Consider the following 17,983-nt stretch of genomic DNA (forward strand, 5'->3'; position numbering starts at 1 on the left):
GTGCGTTGCTATGGTTAAACTTCATGAGTAAGGTTCAAAAAATTGGAATTACTCTACTTTCCTGACATTGTTTACAATATCTCTTTATTTCATTGTGTTTTTCATTAAGTTTTGTTTCCAAAACAAACAAAAAATTTGTTTTCAATTTTTACTTAATTTAAGGGGTACTTCCACCTTAAGATCATTACGCAAAACAAAGTTTATAGATTTGTGAACAAATGTACTTAAACCACCCACTGCCAAAGTGGATTTTACGCGATTGGTGAGTTGACATGCATTTCTAAAAAGAAATAAAAATAGAAATAGAGATAAAAACTAGTTTGAAAAATTGTTACGTTCATTTTAACAATTTAGGCTAATAATTAGTTCTTTTATTAAAAACTTTATGCATGCTTCTAAAATATTATTTATTGTCAAGAAGAATATTGAGGAAAATTTTCAAATAACTTTTAATTTATTAGTTCTTTTTCTGAAACTGTTTCCATGCATCAATCACGTTTTATGAAGGCAAATATTAAGCAAATAGAGGCAAATATTTCAATAAAAAGTCCGTAAACCGAAAATGTAGTTTAATTCGTGTTTTCGAATTTTTCATCCGAAAAGGAATCTGTATTAATAATCTGATCCGTTTTATGGATTTTAGATTTAGTAAATAATCCGAAATATTTGTCTTATCCTATCTGGCAAACTTAATCCGATTCGTTTCTTTTTCTGTAATATTTAATATTTGGAAATTCTTCAACAATGTGGATGAAAATAAGGCAAAATCTAAGGCATGTGGCAAAATATACTTAATCAATAACTTCACTTGAATATATATAAACAATAAGAAAGGAAAGACAAGCAAAAATCAACAACACCAGACATTTTTGATGAGCTTGCCTTTGAAGACTCAGATTTTGAACAAACACAAGAAAGACGAAGAAAGAGGAGATGTCCACAGACACAAAAAGATACACCAGTATCCCCACAGCCTGGATCAAGTGGAACTTGTGGCACTTCCAACACACAGACACCGCAAGGTAGAAAACAGGCTACCAAACCAGAATGGGAAGCCACTGACATCAATCAAATAAAAACTGTTGTTCACATTATTATTAGGGTTATTCAGGACAGTCGACCATTTTCTATTGTAGAAACTGACGCATTCACCCAGATGATGAAAACTGTAACCAACGGTCAATTCAGAGCCATTACAGCAAAGTATATGTCTACAAAATACATTCCTCTCCTTTTTAAATTCATCAAGGAACAAGTAAAAAATATTTTCAATACAGGCAAGTCAAATCTTGATGGTGTGGCCTTTACATCTGACGTGTGGATGTAAAGGCCACTGATCACACCAGTTTGTCTTTCTTGAGCCTTACACTCCACTATATAGATTCATAGTTCCAGTTAAAGCGCTTCTTGGTGGAAATATCCTAATTCCCCAAACAACGTACTGGCAACAATATTACCAAGAAGCTCGAAGTTAATGCAGAGATGCCCCACAAGATAGAACTCTGACCTTCATCAAATAAAGTCTGTGGTGGATTTTCTTCTGGCGATGCATTCTTTAAAGAATCCGAACCCTACTGTTTCTAGAGGTTGTGAGTTGACAGATCTTTTACCAACAGAAGATAAAATGGAATCTATTCAATCTGTCATCTGGCTTCTGAGAGGCTTCTCTAAAATGCAGCAGCGAAAAGAATATTAGCATCTACTGTTTTATACTGTTTATTTGCTTTTACTTAATTGGCAATAAAAAAGATTATAAATATAATTAAATAAGTTAAACTATAAAATGCTCTACCAATAAAATGTTTTTATATAAAATCATATCTTCTTATTTTTCAAACCAATTCTTAAATGTTTATTTTTGTCATTTAATATTTTAATAAATTTTGTTTCTTTTATTTTACAAAGCAATTGTTATATCTTATTTTTTGAAAAACTATAAATTTTAAACGATATGCGATATATTTAAATTTTCTTTTATAATATATATCAGAGATATATACATTGAAACTATATTTTATTGTCAAACTATATTTTGTCTAGTAATGACGCATTTTTTTGGGCCTAATGTTAAGACTAAATGTGTCATCTTCTAGCCCCGGTCATGTAATTATTTTTTTATAAGTTACGACTGTAAACTTTTTTTTATCGGCAAAGTGTAAATAAAAAAAATAAAAAAATTAACTTAAAATTATTTTTTTGATTAAAATAATAATAAAAAAACACTGATTCAGTTATTTTTAATTAATAGTTGATCCTGAAAAAGATTTTATTTTGAAAAATTGAATTCAAAAGATTCTATGAAAAAAACGGGTCACATAATTTCAAAAACTTTGCGCCAAATTAAATTCCTTTAAGCTGAAGAATTTGAAATATTTCGCAAAAATGATATTCAGCTCATTAAATTCATATTAAGAAGACTAACCGGTAGTAATTTATAACTAATTTCGAATAGCATTTTTATAATACATAGTTATAATAGTTATGATTTATTTAACAATAAAATAATTGCACCTGTCATTTTGAAAAGGGCACAAGTCCATTTATTTTAACTATTAAAAATTAACAAAACATGGTTTTTATTAAAATAATTTCTACACTACTAAAGAAATTAAACATAAAAGTAGATAAATCAAGAACATATATAACTTATGTAACTTTTATTTTTTATAAAAAAATATAAATCATACAGAAATTTTTAATTTAAATTTATTAACTAATTCTTAAAAGTTTTGGACTTGTGTCCTTTTCAAAATGACAGGTTCAATTGACAATTCCTCAAAAGTTTTCATAATGAAAAATGAAATCTCAAAAGATTCTATTGCAAATTGAGAGATCTTGTAAAAAAACAGTTGTTTGACTAAAAAAAAATGAGAATTGTTTTTTTAATAAGTAAACAAGTTTTTTAAACGAATTTTATTTTATCAATTAAATCCAGATTGTTTTTTACCACCATGATAGAGTTTAAGAAATCATTTGAAATGCAAGTACGTAGATGGCTATAAACCAAAGCGAATCCAGAGAAATCACGTTCAACTTTTACGCTGGAGAACGCTGCACCGTAAACTACTTGCGAAATTTCATAGAACCGATCCCATTTTGTTTTTTGATTTTTCTTCCAGTAAGCAAGAATGTTGAATTCAGCGTCTAATGTCACTCGCGCTTCATTAAGAGCCCATTTTAAAATTAGTTGACGAATATCTTCATCTGATTCTGAAGATGCATTAACAATACCTTGCCTTGTTCCTCCTCCAGTATATTCAATGAAACGGCGTACTTTTTCAGCTTCAACATCTTCTGAGTTCATCGGAATCATCTCTTCAGAAGTATTTGATGAATATGACGCATTTAATTGTATGGATTCTTCTGTTAATGAAGAATTTGACTGTTCTTGTCGGGTGCAAAGTTTTTGATGGATTTTGATCAACTGTATGATTCCTCTATTCAACAGTTATGTATTCAGCAGTTGATGACCTGATGTAAAGCAAAATCTAGGATCCAGAACTAAAGCAGCAATAAATGCTTCACATTTAAAAAAACTTGTTCTCGTGTATTAATTACGTTGGTCAGTAACAATTTTAATCCCAAATCACCTGCTGGAATGTCCTCGATTTCTATTTTCATTTGAATCCATCGAACGTAGAATTCACTCATTGATAACTTTGGTGATTGAAAATCCATCATGGCCGAATGTATTGGTAAAAATGCGTTGAAATATTCATCTATTAAGCTCCATGATGCATCATTTAACTTTAACTTGTCGTGTCTTATCTTTTGATATGATTCTGCGTTGGTATGAAAATCTTTTATCATTAAAAAAGTGGAATCCCAACGAGGTGCAATGTCTATACGAGGCTTTTTTAGATTTTTATATGTTTGAATATATGCTACTTTTTTGGATTCAATAGCAACCTTTCTTATATTATTCAATGCATCTTCAAACATTGACGTTACGTCCTTGGCAGCTAGCTGACACACATGTGCGCCACAAAACATGGCTGAACAGAACAATCCTACTGATTTTTCAACGCAAACAGTGTGGGCTTCACTATAATTCCCTTCTTCATTCTCTAAAGCGCGAATATCAATTTCTTCGTCTTCGAAATCTATAAATTCGTCACCATAAATTTCAAGGATTACTTTCATTTGATCTTGTGCATTTTGGAGAATATTTGAAGCCTTCATCATATTCTTTCCCTGATCTGTGCAAGTTGTGTCCCAGTAGGCACGCAACGTTTTATTCACGTTTCAATCACGTGTATTTTAGGTGACTTCGTCCAGGTTACTATTTTACGTGAAAGTCACGTGAAAGTTACGTGCCAAAATATCTCGTCTTTCGGAACTTTTTTTATTCTCAAAAAAACTGGCATAAGAAATGTGAACAATATTTTTTATTATATTAATTATTTTTTTATAGTATAGTTTTTGTATTCATTATATTAGTTATAATTATTTACTTCTATAATAATATAATTAATTTTTATTGTAGTATTATCTCAATTAAAAAAAAAAAAAATTGGTCTATATAATATCTTTTAACGCAATGCATTTAAAACAGAACTAAAAAGAACAATATACTTTAAGTTGTAATATCTAATATTTAAATTATATCAAATTAAGTTAAATAAATCAGTACCCTATTTGCCGTCCCTATTTGCCACACAAATAAGATTAAACTCAAATACAAGGTATGCTTTTTTTCTACTTTATGATATAATATTTTAGACTGGCGAATTTGTCCATTTTGCTTACTTAATTTAGTACGAAATAAGTTATGTTATAACGAATTTAATATTAAATTAAGTAAACTACATGGACAAATTATAAGTTCTAGCAGAACTTATTCTTGATTCTTGAGCAATAATAATGTCTCTAGAACTTCTGCATACATTATTACTCAAGAGTCGTTATGATTTATTTAACAATAAAATAATTGCACCTGTCATTTTGAAAAGGGCACAAGTCCATTTATTTTAACTATTAAAAATTAACAAAACATGGTTTTTATTAAAATAATTTCTACACTACTAAAGAAATTAAACATAAAAGTAGATAAATCAAGAACATATATAACTTATGTAACTTTTATTTTTTATAAAAAAATATAAATCATACAGAAATTTTTAATTTAAATTTATTAACTAATTCTTAAAAGTTTTGGACTTGTGTCCTTTTCAAAATGACAGGTTCAATTGACAATTCCTCAAAAGTTTTCATAATGAAAAATGAAATCTCAAAAGATTCTATTGCAAATTGAGAGATCTTGTAAAAAAACAGTTGTTTGACTAAAAAAAAATGAGAATTGTTTTTTTAATAAGTAAACAAGTTTTTTAAACGAATTTTATTTTATCAATTAAATCCAGATTGTTTTTTACCACCATGATAGAGTTTAAGAAATCATTTGAAATGCAAGTACGTAGATGGCTATAAACCAAAGCGAATCCAGAGAAATCACGTTCAACTTTTACGCTGGAGAACGCTGCACCGTAAACTACTTGCGAAATTTCATAGAACCGATCCCATTTTGTTTTTTGATTTTTCTTCCAGTAAGCAAGAATGTTGAATTCAGCGTCTAATGTCACTCGCGCTTCATTAAGAGCCCATTTTAAAATTAGTTGACGAATATCTTCATCTGATTCTGAAGATGCATTAACAATACCTTGCCTTGTTCCTCCTCCAGTATATTCAATGAAACGGCGTACTTTTTCAGCTTCAACATCTTCTGAGTTCATCGGAATCATCTCTTCAGAAGTATTTGATGAATATGACGCATTTAATTGTATGGATTCTTCTGTTAATGAAGAATTTGACTGTTCTTGTCGGGTGCAAAGTTTTTGATGGATTTTGATCAACTGTATGATTCCTCTATTCAACAGTTATGTATTCAGCAGTTGATGACCTGATGTAAAGCAAAATCTAGGATCCAGAACTAAAGCAGCAATAAATGCTTCACATTTAAAAAAACTTGTTCTCGTGTATTAATTACGTTGGTCAGTAACAATTTTAATCCCAAATCACCTGCTGGAATGTCCTCGATTTCTATTTTCATTTGAATCCATCGAACGTAGAATTCACTCATTGATAACTTTGGTGATTGAAAATCCATCATGGCCGAATGTATTGGTAAAAATGCGTTGAAATATTCATCTATTAAGCTCCATGATGCATCATTTAACTTTAACTTGTCGTGTCTTATCTTTTGATATGATTCTGCGTTGGTATGAAAATCTTTTATCATTAAAAAAGTGGAATCCCAACGAGGTGCAATGTCTATACGAGGCTTTTTTAGATTTTTATATGTTTGAATATATGCTACTTTTTTGGATTCAATAGCAACCTTTCTTATATTATTCAATGCATCTTCAAACATTGACGTTACGTCCTTGGCAGCTAGCTGACACACATGTGCGCCACAAAACATGGCTGAACAGAACAATCCTACTGATTTTTCAACGCAAACAGTGTGGGCTTCACTATAATTCCCTTCTTCATTCTCTAAAGCGCGAATATCAATTTCTTCGTCTTCGAAATCTATAAATTCGTCACCATAAATTTCAAGGATTACTTTCATTTGATCTTGTGCATTTTGGAGAATATTTGAAGCCTTCATCATATTCTTTCCCTGATCTGTGCAAGTTGTGTCCCAGTAGGCACGCAACGTTTTATTCACGTTTCAATCACGTGTATTTTAGGTGACTTCGTCCAGGTTACTATTTTACGTGAAAGTCACGTGAAAGTTACGTGCCAAAATATCTCGTCTTTCGGAACTTTTTTTATTCTCAAAAAAACTGGCATAAGAAATGTGAACAATATTTTTTATTATATTAATTATTTTTTTATAGTATAGTTTTTGTATTCATTATATTAGTTATAATTATTTACTTCTATAATAATATAATTAATTTTTATTGTAGTATTATCTCAATTAAAAAAAAAAAAAATTGGTCTATATAATATCTTTTAACGCAATGCATTTAAAACAGAACTAAAAAGAACAATATACTTTAAGTTGTAATATCTAATATTTAAATTATATCAAATTAAGTTAAATAAATCAGTACCCTATTTGCCGTCCCTATTTGCCACACAAATAAGATTAAACTCAAATACAAGGTATGCTTTTTTTCTACTTTATGATATAATATTTTAGACTGGCGAATTTGTCCATTTTGCTTACTTAATTTAGTACGAAATAAGTTATGTTATAACGAATTTAATATTAAATTAAGTAAACTACATGGACAAATTATAAGTTCTAGCAGAACTTATTCTTGATTCTTGAGCAATAATAATGTCTCTAGAACTTCTGCATACATTATTACTCAAGAGTCGTTATGATTTATTTAACAATAAAATAATTGCACCTGTCATTTTGAAAAGGGCACAAGTCCATTTATTTTAACTATTAAAAATTAACAAAACATGGTTTTTATTAAAATAATTTCTACACTACTAAAGAAATTAAACATAAAAGTAGATAAATCAAGAACATATATAACTTATGTAACTTTTATTTTTTATAAAAAAATATAAATCATACAGAAATTTTTAATTTAAATTTATTAACTAATTCTTAAAAGTTTTGGACTTGTGTCCTTTTCAAAATGACAGGTTCAATTGACAATTCCTCAAAAGTTTTCATAATGAAAAATGAAATCTCAAAAGATTCTATTGCAAATTGAGAGATCTTGTAAAAAAACAGTTGTTTGACTAAAAAAAAATGAGAATTGTTTTTTTAATAAGTAAACAAGTTTTTTAAACGAATTTTATTTTATCAATTAAATCCAGATTGTTTTTTACCACCATGATAGAGTTTAAGAAATCATTTGAAATGCAAGTACGTAGATGGCTATAAACCAAAGCGAATCCAGAGAAATCACGTTCAACTTTTACGCTGGAGAACGCTGCACCGTAAACTACTTGCGAAATTTCATAGAACCGATCCCATTTTGTTTTTTGATTTTTCTTCCAGTAAGCAAGAATGTTGAATTCAGCGTCTAATGTCACTCGCGCTTCATTAAGAGCCCATTTTAAAATTAGTTGACGAATATCTTCATCTGATTCTGAAGATGCATTAACAATACCTTGCCTTGTTCCTCCTCCAGTATATTCAATGAAACGGCGTACTTTTTCAGCTTCAACATCTTCTGAGTTCATCGGAATCATCTCTTCAGAAGTATTTGATGAATATGACGCATTTAATTGTATGGATTCTTCTGTTAATGAAGAATTTGACTGTTCTTGTCGGGTGCAAAGTTTTTGATGGATTTTGATCAACTGTATGATTCCTCTATTCAACAGTTATGTATTCAGCAGTTGATGACCTGATGTAAAGCAAAATCTAGGATCCAGAACTAAAGCAGCAATAAATGCTTCACATTTAAAAAAACTTGTTCTCGTGTATTAATTACGTTGGTCAGTAACAATTTTAATCCCAAATCACCTGCTGGAATGTCCTCGATTTCTATTTTCATTTGAATCCATCGAACGTAGAATTCACTCATTGATAACTTTGGTGATTGAAAATCCATCATGGCCGAATGTATTGGTAAAAATGCGTTGAAATATTCATCTATTAAGCTCCATGATGCATCATTTAACTTTAACTTGTCGTGTCTTATCTTTTGATATGATTCTGCGTTGGTATGAAAATCTTTTATCATTAAAAAAGTGGAATCCCAACGAGGTGCAATGTCTATACGAGGCTTTTTTAGATTTTTATATGTTTGAATATATGCTACTTTTTTGGATTCAATAGCAACCTTTCTTATATTATTCAATGCATCTTCAAACATTGACGTTACGTCCTTGGCAGCTAGCTGACACACATGTGCGCCACAAAACATGGCTGAACAGAACAATCCTACTGATTTTTCAACGCAAACAGTGTGGGCTTCACTATAATTCCCTTCTTCATTCTCTAAAGCGCGAATATCAATTTCTTCGTCTTCGAAATCTATAAATTCGTCACCATAAATTTCAAGGATTACTTTCATTTGATCTTGTGCATTTTGGAGAATATTTGAAGCCTTCATCATATTCTTTCCCTGATCTGTGCAAGTTGTGTCCCAGTAGGCACGCAACGTTTTATTCACGTTTCAATCACGTGTATTTTAGGTGACTTCGTCCAGGTTACTATTTTACGTGAAAGTCACGTGAAAGTTACGTGCCAAAATATCTCGTCTTTCGGAACTTTTTTTATTCTCAAAAAAACTGGCATAAGAAATGTGAACAATATTTTTTATTATATTAATTATTTTTTTATAGTATAGTTTTTGTATTCATTATATTAGTTATAATTATTTACTTCTATAATAATATAATTAATTTTTATTGTAGTATTATCTCAATTAAAAAAAAAAAAAATTGGTCTATATAATATCTTTTAACGCAATGCATTTAAAACAGAACTAAAAAGAACAATATACTTTAAGTTGTAATATCTAATATTTAAATTATATCAAATTAAGTTAAATAAATCAGTACCCTATTTGCCGTCCCTATTTGCCACACAAATAAGATTAAACTCAAATACAAGGTATGCTTTTTTTCTACTTTATGATATAATATTTTAGACTGGCGAATTTGTCCATTTTGCTTACTTAATTTAGTACGAAATAAGTTATGTTATAACGAATTTAATATTAAATTAAGTAAACTACATGGACAAATTATAAGTTCTAGCAGAACTTATTCTTGATTCTTGAGCAATAATAATGTCTCTAGAACTTCTGCATACATTATTACTCAAGAGTCGTTTAGATAAAAACCCAAAATAGATTTTCTTTCTTTATTTGGTTTTTATCAACAAGGTTAAAGAATTTACCCAAGATAATATCAATAAATAAATGTGTTATGTTATTTATTATTGATATATGTATATATTATTATTAAATACTTAATCTTTTTATAATATATGACATCTTGATCTCGTGCTTTACTTGTTAAAAAATGTTAATACTTATTTCCTTTTTTTATATTATTTAAATATTATATGGTTAATATATATATTCGAGTTATGCGAAATTATTACTATATATATTATATGACTTTTATTACTATTGTTATTATGTACAATATAAAACAGGCTATTAATGCGGATTTGTTCGATGTTTTCCCCACAAAAAGATAATTATGATGCTATTGTATTTAAAACTGCATTTTACTTATCTTTCAATGTTGACGACCTTCCAATATGTAAAGCAAGTTTCTCTCAAGTATAGCATTGCTTTTTCAAAAATTGTTTAATGATTTAGATCAAAGAAATAGCAACACCAGAAAATCTTGTTGCCAAAACAGTTGGTGACTCACCATGTAAGATTTGTGTTAAAAATTTGTGATTTAAGATGATTATTTAATATTCATATTATTATTTAAGTTTTTATTTGTTTCTTTTGAGCTAAATTTGGTGTTGTGAGCTATTATTGGAGAAAATATCGACTTTTTTTTTTTTTTTTTTAAACATCTTCGCTTCCAACAAGGCTGCAAGCAGCCACTAATTAAAGTTGGAAGTTACTGTAAGAAAAAAGATGAAGATTGTAGAGCAAGATAACGATTGACGGGCGATTTAAAAGATTGCAAATTATATGAATCAGGAAAGCAAGATGAAGGAAGCGAATTCCAAAGAGCTGATGTTCGAGGAAAAAAACTAGACGCGTTTTTGGAGCACTTAGGAACAGTCACAGAAAAGGATGACACTTAATTGAATGACGAGTAACACGAGAATGAATTTTAGTAGATGGCACAAGAGACGTTAGCTCTTTCGAGCAGTGCCCATTATAGTATTTGTAGAAAAGAGAAAGAGAAGCAACATTACGACGATGTGATAATGGTTGAAGGTTGGCTGCAAGAGCAGGTCCAACTATGTTTACGATGCGATTTTGCACCTTGTCTAAAAGAGAAAGGGCATCATTAGAAGATCCGCCCCAGATATGGCAACAGTATTCCATACAAGGCCGGATTTGAGATTTATAGAGGTAGAGAATAGAATCCAGAGTAAGAAAGTGGCGAGCTCGATAAAGAAATGCAACCTTAGCAGATGCTAATTTTGCAACCGATTTGATATATGGTTTCCAAGAAAGATTGGAAGTAAGAGTTAATCCTAGAAGATGAAGAGTAGGTGACTCATCGAGTACATCACCTCGAGTACATCATAAATATAGGAAGATCTAAATTATTGCGATAACGATTGGCTGAAAAAAATTGAGTTTTATCTGAATTAAAGTTCACCAGCCACTGTGAGCCCCATGCTGTAGCAGAAGTGAGATCCTTTTCAAGCTCAAATGCCCCCTCCAGGCAATCAGAGGGTGTTGGTTTCTTATCACGACAAGAATAAATGGTAGTATCATCAGCAAACAATGCCACCTTAGATGTGAGAATATCTGGAAGATCGTTAATGTAAATTAAAAAGAGTATAGGGCCAAGGATAGAACCTTGAGGAACCCCTGAAGTTACAGAATAAGAAGAAGAGTGTTGTCCATCAAGGACAACTTTTATGCTACGATTGGAAAGGAAGGATTCAATGATCTTAAAGATGTTGCCGGATACACCATAAGAAGAAAGCTTATGGAGAAGACCAGCATGCCAAACTTTATCAAACGCTTTTGAAATGTCAAGAGCGATGGCCTTAACCTCTCCACCTTCATCTAATGCACGATAAAACCTGTCAGTTATTACTGTCAGCAATTCAGCTGTAGAACGAGAAGATCGAAATCCATATTGATGGTCAGAAAGTAAGTTATTAGATTCAAGATGAGAAATTAAGTGTTTGTTAATTAAAGATTCAAAAACCTTGCTTATGATAGGAAGAAGACTTATGGGATGGTAGTTAGACGAATCAGATCGCTCCCCAGAATTTTTGAAGATAGGGATAACAGATGCGGCTTTCCAGCAGGCTGGAAAACAAGACTCTGATAAGCACTTGTTGAATAGTTTTGAGAGTATAGACGACAGCTCTGGAGAACACTTCTGCAAGACAATAACAGGTATGTTGTCTGGGCCACAAGCTGTAGAAGAGTCTAGACAGGAAATCACTTTAGATACAGATGCTGAAGTGATATGAATGTCAAGCAATGAATCAACCTGTTTGTTGGCAATATCAGGTAGAACGCAATTAGTGGAATCAAGAGATGATATTGATGAAAAGTTTTTAGCAAACAGTTCGGCTTTGTCTTTAGGTGAGGTGACAAAGTCTGAACCATACAAGAGAGGTGGAATTATAGATTTGCCCTTATTATTGATATTATTAAAGATTCTCCAGAAGTCACGAGAGCCTAATTTTTGAGATGAGATACGAGATTTCATGACCTGAGAATAGCGGGTTTTGGCGTTAGACAAAACCTTTTTACAGTTGTTTCTAGCAGTAATAAACAGACGTCTGTTTTCTGGAGAATTGTTTTGCTGATAAATATGGAAGTAACGGTTTCGATTGGCAATCGCAGCAGCACAGTGTGAGGAAAACCATGGAGGAGAGTGAGGCTTGACCTGGAATCGTCGAGAGGGAATAAAAGATTCCATGCCAGCCTAAATCCACGAAGTTATATAAGAAGCACATTTGTCGACAGGAAGTTGAAAGATTTCTACCCAAGGGCCATCACAAAAAATCACGGAAAGAATCCCAGTCAGCTTTACTGTAGTTGTAAGAGGTTCGATAGTAGGGGTATTCAGGTGATGAAGAAGAATGAGATATTAGTTTTAAAGAGATCAAACTGTGATCAGAAGCTCCTAAGGGTGAATGTGGAGAAACTGAGCACTGACTAGGATCAGAAACAAGACATAAGTCGAGTAGAGAAGGTAAATGATTAGGGTTGTCAGGAAAGCGAGTTGGAAAGTTGACTATTTGAGTTAGGGATTGAGAAAGGCAAAAGTTGTGGGCTTTAATGCCTGCAGAGTCACTGACACTAGAACCAAGCCATTCAGAGTGGTGAGCATTAAAGTCACCGACAACAACTATATTAGCTGATGGATAAAGAGAGAGGGCTTGGTCAATATGATCAGAAATAACATCAAAAAGAGTACAGTCTTGAGATGAAGGAGATCGATATAGAACAAAGAGAAAGGCAATAGAGTGAAGTGGTGCTAAACGAAAGCACATGAAAGAATAGTCTGTGGATTCAAACCTAGTTTCACGACAAACAGGTGAATTCTTACGAATGTAAATGCCCAGGCCAAGCATGTGACTATTGGAGTCTTTACGAATCAGAGGAAGATAACCATCAACACTAAGATCACAAGATGAGACAGCCGAACTCAAATTAGTCTCACAAAGAGCAAGTAGGTCTGGTGAACTTTGCAAGAGATAAGACTCAACAGAAGAAAAGTTACTTCGAAGACCACGAATATTAGTGAATGATAGGTTTAGAGAACTTGGTGATGATGATGGTTTTTTGTGTTTTATAGTTTTTGGTACTTTATTCATTTTTAAATTAGATTGAAGAACTTGACTCAAAGCATAGATAGTACTCAGAACACTGTTTAATAGCCCAAGCAATTGCCTCATTACTACTAATAAACCCTAAGCCGTAACAAAGGGCTCCAAATGTGGCCTCCGCAATGCACACCAAAAGTACAAACAGGGACACCATCCATGCGCAACATGGCACTGTTAATACTTTGATATTTTTCAGCTGTTGATGGAATCAGCCTCTCTGAGAGCTACCACAGAGTTCGGGAAACCTGACTACCAGCCAGCCTCAGAACCATAAAACTGAGTTTTAGAGCTGTACCCTCATAAGGAGATAATAGAATGAGTTGCCTAGTCATAAAAACAGTGACACAAGCAAACCCATGCATTGAGTCAAGAAGATCCAGCATTCAACATCCTAAACTGGAAACAATGTATTAAAAATACATCTGCGCCAGCCTAATAGATGAAGAAGGGGTGCGAGGCTGGTCAACAGATAGAATCTGTTTACCCCTTAAGTCTTTGCCTAGGAGGCCTTCTACAAGACAGTAGCTGGGTGCATTTAACATCTGCCCAAGATGAGTATTTTTATCGAGACACCATCTCTAGCCTTTACTCAACCAAGAGCCCCAAGGCAAGGGGTGTTTTAAATCGGAGTTGGCATCTCCTAGCCTTTGCCTAAAAAGGCGTATCCTACAAGGCAGCAGGACATGAAGCAGATTGTACTGGGTTACATGTTACCAGTAGCAGGATAACCTGATCTGACAACAAATTATTTATTAGATAAATTATATTAGATAGACTTATATTAGATAAAATATATTAGATAATTAGAGATATTAGAATATTAGAGAAAATATATTAGACTTATATTAGATAAATTATATTAGATAAAATATATTAGATAGACTTATTTATTAGATAAAGTTTGATGCCTGCTCTTACCCCGTTTCCTTCTTCATGTTTCAATCATGTATATTTTAGGTGACCTTGTCCAGGTGACAATTTTACTTGGTTAAAACGTGAATGTTACGTTGCCAAAATATTGTGTATTTTGGAACTTTTTTTATTCATAATAAAAACCTGTAATTAGAAACTTGGAAAGATATTCTTTATTTACTATTTTTTTATAATTTAGTTTCAGGGATAACCTTATTCAGGATATTCCCAGAATACCAGATATTTTTCTGAAATTTATCTTTTTCCAAATATCCGAAAAGTTTTCCATACATACAACTTTTATTACAACATATAACTAGTATATATTATTCATCTATTTGTTTTTATGTTATTTTAGTCATCATTCATACAAAAATTAAGAAAAGTTTTTAAAAAATTGAGAAAAGACTTGGCTGAATGCAAAATTAAGGGAAAAATGAGGGGGGAAATATTCTGAATTTTTTCTGGATATTTTCCGTAAATTTTTTCCGGATATTTTAGATATAATGATTACATGAAATATGTAGTTTATATATTCATTATTGTAATTACTTTTTATTTTACTTTTATAATAATGTAATTATTTTGCATTGTAATTTTATAATAATTAATTTAAAAAGTAGGGCGTAAGATATCTTATAATGTCGCAATGCATTTTTGACAAAAATAAAATGTCACATATATAATATTTTATCCAAACATATTATCTTATAACCAAGTTTTATCAATTTAGGTTTAATAAATATATTATAAAGCTTAGTTCAAAATTGTGTAACGTTATGGCAGATAATTCTCATATTGCAACACGCAAAAGATCAAACCCTACTACAAGGTATACTTTTTTTCTACCATATTGTATACTATTTTAGACTGTCAAATTTGTCAATGTAATTAATTTGATAATAAATAAGTTATAACTTATTTAATATTAAATTTATTAAGCTATATGACAAATGATAAGTTCTGCATAAAATAATATTAACTAGGAAGACCCAATGGTATTGTTATGTTATTGCCTAGGAATATCATTCTGTAGTAAAACCCAATAACCTTTTAACTTTTAAAGTTTGAGAAATTTCACTTTTCCCTCTCTTTGTCTTCTTTTGTGATCACACTCTGTAGTAAGAATTTGATTTAATTCATATCTTGTTGGAGAATGCAACTTGATTCTGAGTTGAATTTTCAGCACTCTGTATTTATTGGTGACCTAATTTGACAATACTTTATTATACATATTTTTAGTTTTATACTTAATATATTGTATATAATTAGGGGTAGATGAGGCTCCTTAGTCGTGGTGAATGTTTCCACAGCAAAAGGAGCCTCAAGGTGAAAATCTGACCATGGATAAGGAAAATCATGATATAAAATCCCCACTATAATGCTTTGTGGTTATGTGATAACTATTACATTTTTATAAATTGTTTTAATTTTTGTGTGCATTCTAAAATGACATTTAATGCTGTTCAAAACTTTGTAGATTACTCATTTAAACAACTTTGTGGGCTGTCACCTTTGCATCTAGTGAGTTAATGTATGAACAAGTTAATGCAGAAACAGATGCAAATATAAGAAAATGGAAAACAAAAAAAACAAATTATCATGTTATCACATAGTACACAGATGTTATCACATAAGGTGAGTACAGGTCTTTTTCTAATCACGCCCATCAGTAATTAACTTTATATAGATATAAATATAGATAAATCTATAGATAGATATCAGATATAGATATATATAGATAAAAAATATTTTTTTAAACTTGTATTTTTTATTATGTACTTCTTTTTTTTTAATCATCTGTCGACTTTTTTGTTACATCTTTTTTTATTAAATACTTATTTACTTTTTTAGCAATCAGAGTATAAAATTAGAAGGCAAATAACTTTTATTTTTTTACATTGTATGTAGTATTGTTTTCTTAAAATTATTTAATGATTTAGATAAAAGAAAACAAATAACACCCTAGAAAATCTTGTTGCCAAAAGTAGTTGGCAACTCTCAAAGTAAGATTTGTTTTAAAAGTTTGTGATTTAAGATAATTATTAAATAATCATATTATTATTTAAGATTTTATTCGTTTCTTTTCAGCTAAATCTGATTCATTAGATAAAGTTTGATGCGTGCTCTTATAGAAGAAAATATCGACTGATTTGTTAGATTATGTTTGAAGCGTGCTTTTATGGGAGAATAGATATATAAGTTTGAAGCGTGCTCTTCGTAAGTTGCAGATCTACGACTTCGTACTTATTACTTTGGATATAAGGAGGATATTTTAACAAAAATGCAGCTTTTATTACAAATTAAAAATTTTTATGTCAAGAACTAATATACTGACTAATAAAACCATGTATTTATACGTATTAAATATTTCCTCGACGATGAGTTTTTTTTCTTTACACGAATCCAAACACTTATAATTGTAATTATAAAGCATAATTATTGCTTAAATATTACGTGCCAAAATTAACGTAAAAAGCACGTCTTTTGGACAGTTTATGGGGACCAAAAAGTCACCTAAATATTACGTGCCAAAAGTAACGTGAAAAACGCGTCCATAAATCACGTGAATTGGTCATTTCATGGGGACCAAAAAGTCACCTAAATATCACGTGCCAAAAGTAACGTGAAAAACACGTCCATAAATAACGTGAATTGGTCATTTCATGGGGACCAAAAAGTCACCTAATTGTCACGTGCCTAAATAACGTGAAATTCACGTTTTTGTCACGTCGCTGTGCCTACTGGGGTAGATATCTTTAGCGCATTTTCCAATTTTTCCAATCACATTTTCCAATTGAGCAGCCAAAATTTCGTCAAACTATCGACCTTCTTGAGTAATTATGCCTAAGGTTCTGTCAACTATTTCCCCGTCCTTGATATATCTGCAACTAACTCCAAACACGTTTCTTCCATATCGCGACGCAATATCAAACATCAACGACATAAGAACATTTTCAGTTTCCTCTCTTATTAGCGAAAAAATATTTTCACATGCATGTTGAATGTAGCGTTTCATGCTGTGACGATTTATAAAAATATTGAATTTTTTGAGTGCGTTTTTTACTAAAGACATTTGTCCGATTTCATTAGCTGATGCTAAAGACAAGTTACGGCGCATCATTAATCGAATCATTTCTCTAATTAATTGATTTACATCAACTTCTAGCTTGATTTATTTAATTAATTGAATTTTATCGTCATTTCGATGCCTTGTAGCTGGGGTAGCTTCAACTAATTCAATTTCGTCGGCTTTTTCTTTGTGTTTTCGAAGAAGGTGATCTTTGATTTTACTTAATTTGCCTTTGTAAAATTTTTTGCACATTTTACATTTTCCTCCTTCTTTATTTATTTCAAATTGAGCTTTTACTTGTTCATTTAATAAATTATTCTCCATTTTTGACTTTAAATTGTAAGGAAAACAAAATAAATAATTATTAAAATATATATTTCACTCAAAACATTTTATGCAAGTTTATGGCAGTTAACTATGCAATCATAATGCAATTGTCAGTTTTTTTAATGATGAATGTATCATAACTATTATAACTATAAGTATATTATTCGTAATTAGTTATAAATTATTAGGATCTTTTGAATTCAGTTTTTCATAATGAAACCTTTTTCAAGATCAACTATTAATTA

At 30.8% G+C, this 17,983-nt stretch overlaps 1 long non-coding RNA gene across 1 annotated transcript; it reads left to right on the top strand.

The window, feature by feature from the left end:
- The first annotated feature begins 9,401 nt into the window (after nt 1-9,401).
- Nucleotides 9,402-16,717, top strand: LOC136077892 (uncharacterized). The gene is made up of 5 exons (XR_010637351.1): nt 9,402-9,535; nt 15,072-15,170; nt 15,819-15,976; nt 16,282-16,344; nt 16,430-16,717. It is a non-coding gene; the product is annotated as an uncharacterized LOC136077892 (long non-coding RNA).
- Nucleotides 16,718-17,983: the final 1,266 nt, after the last annotated feature.

The sequence above is a fragment of the Hydra vulgaris genome, chromosome 03 (assembly GCF_038396675.1).
Source record: "Hydra vulgaris chromosome 03, alternate assembly HydraT2T_AEP".
NCBI classification, from domain to species: domain Eukaryota; kingdom Metazoa; phylum Cnidaria; class Hydrozoa; order Anthoathecata; family Hydridae; genus Hydra; species Hydra vulgaris.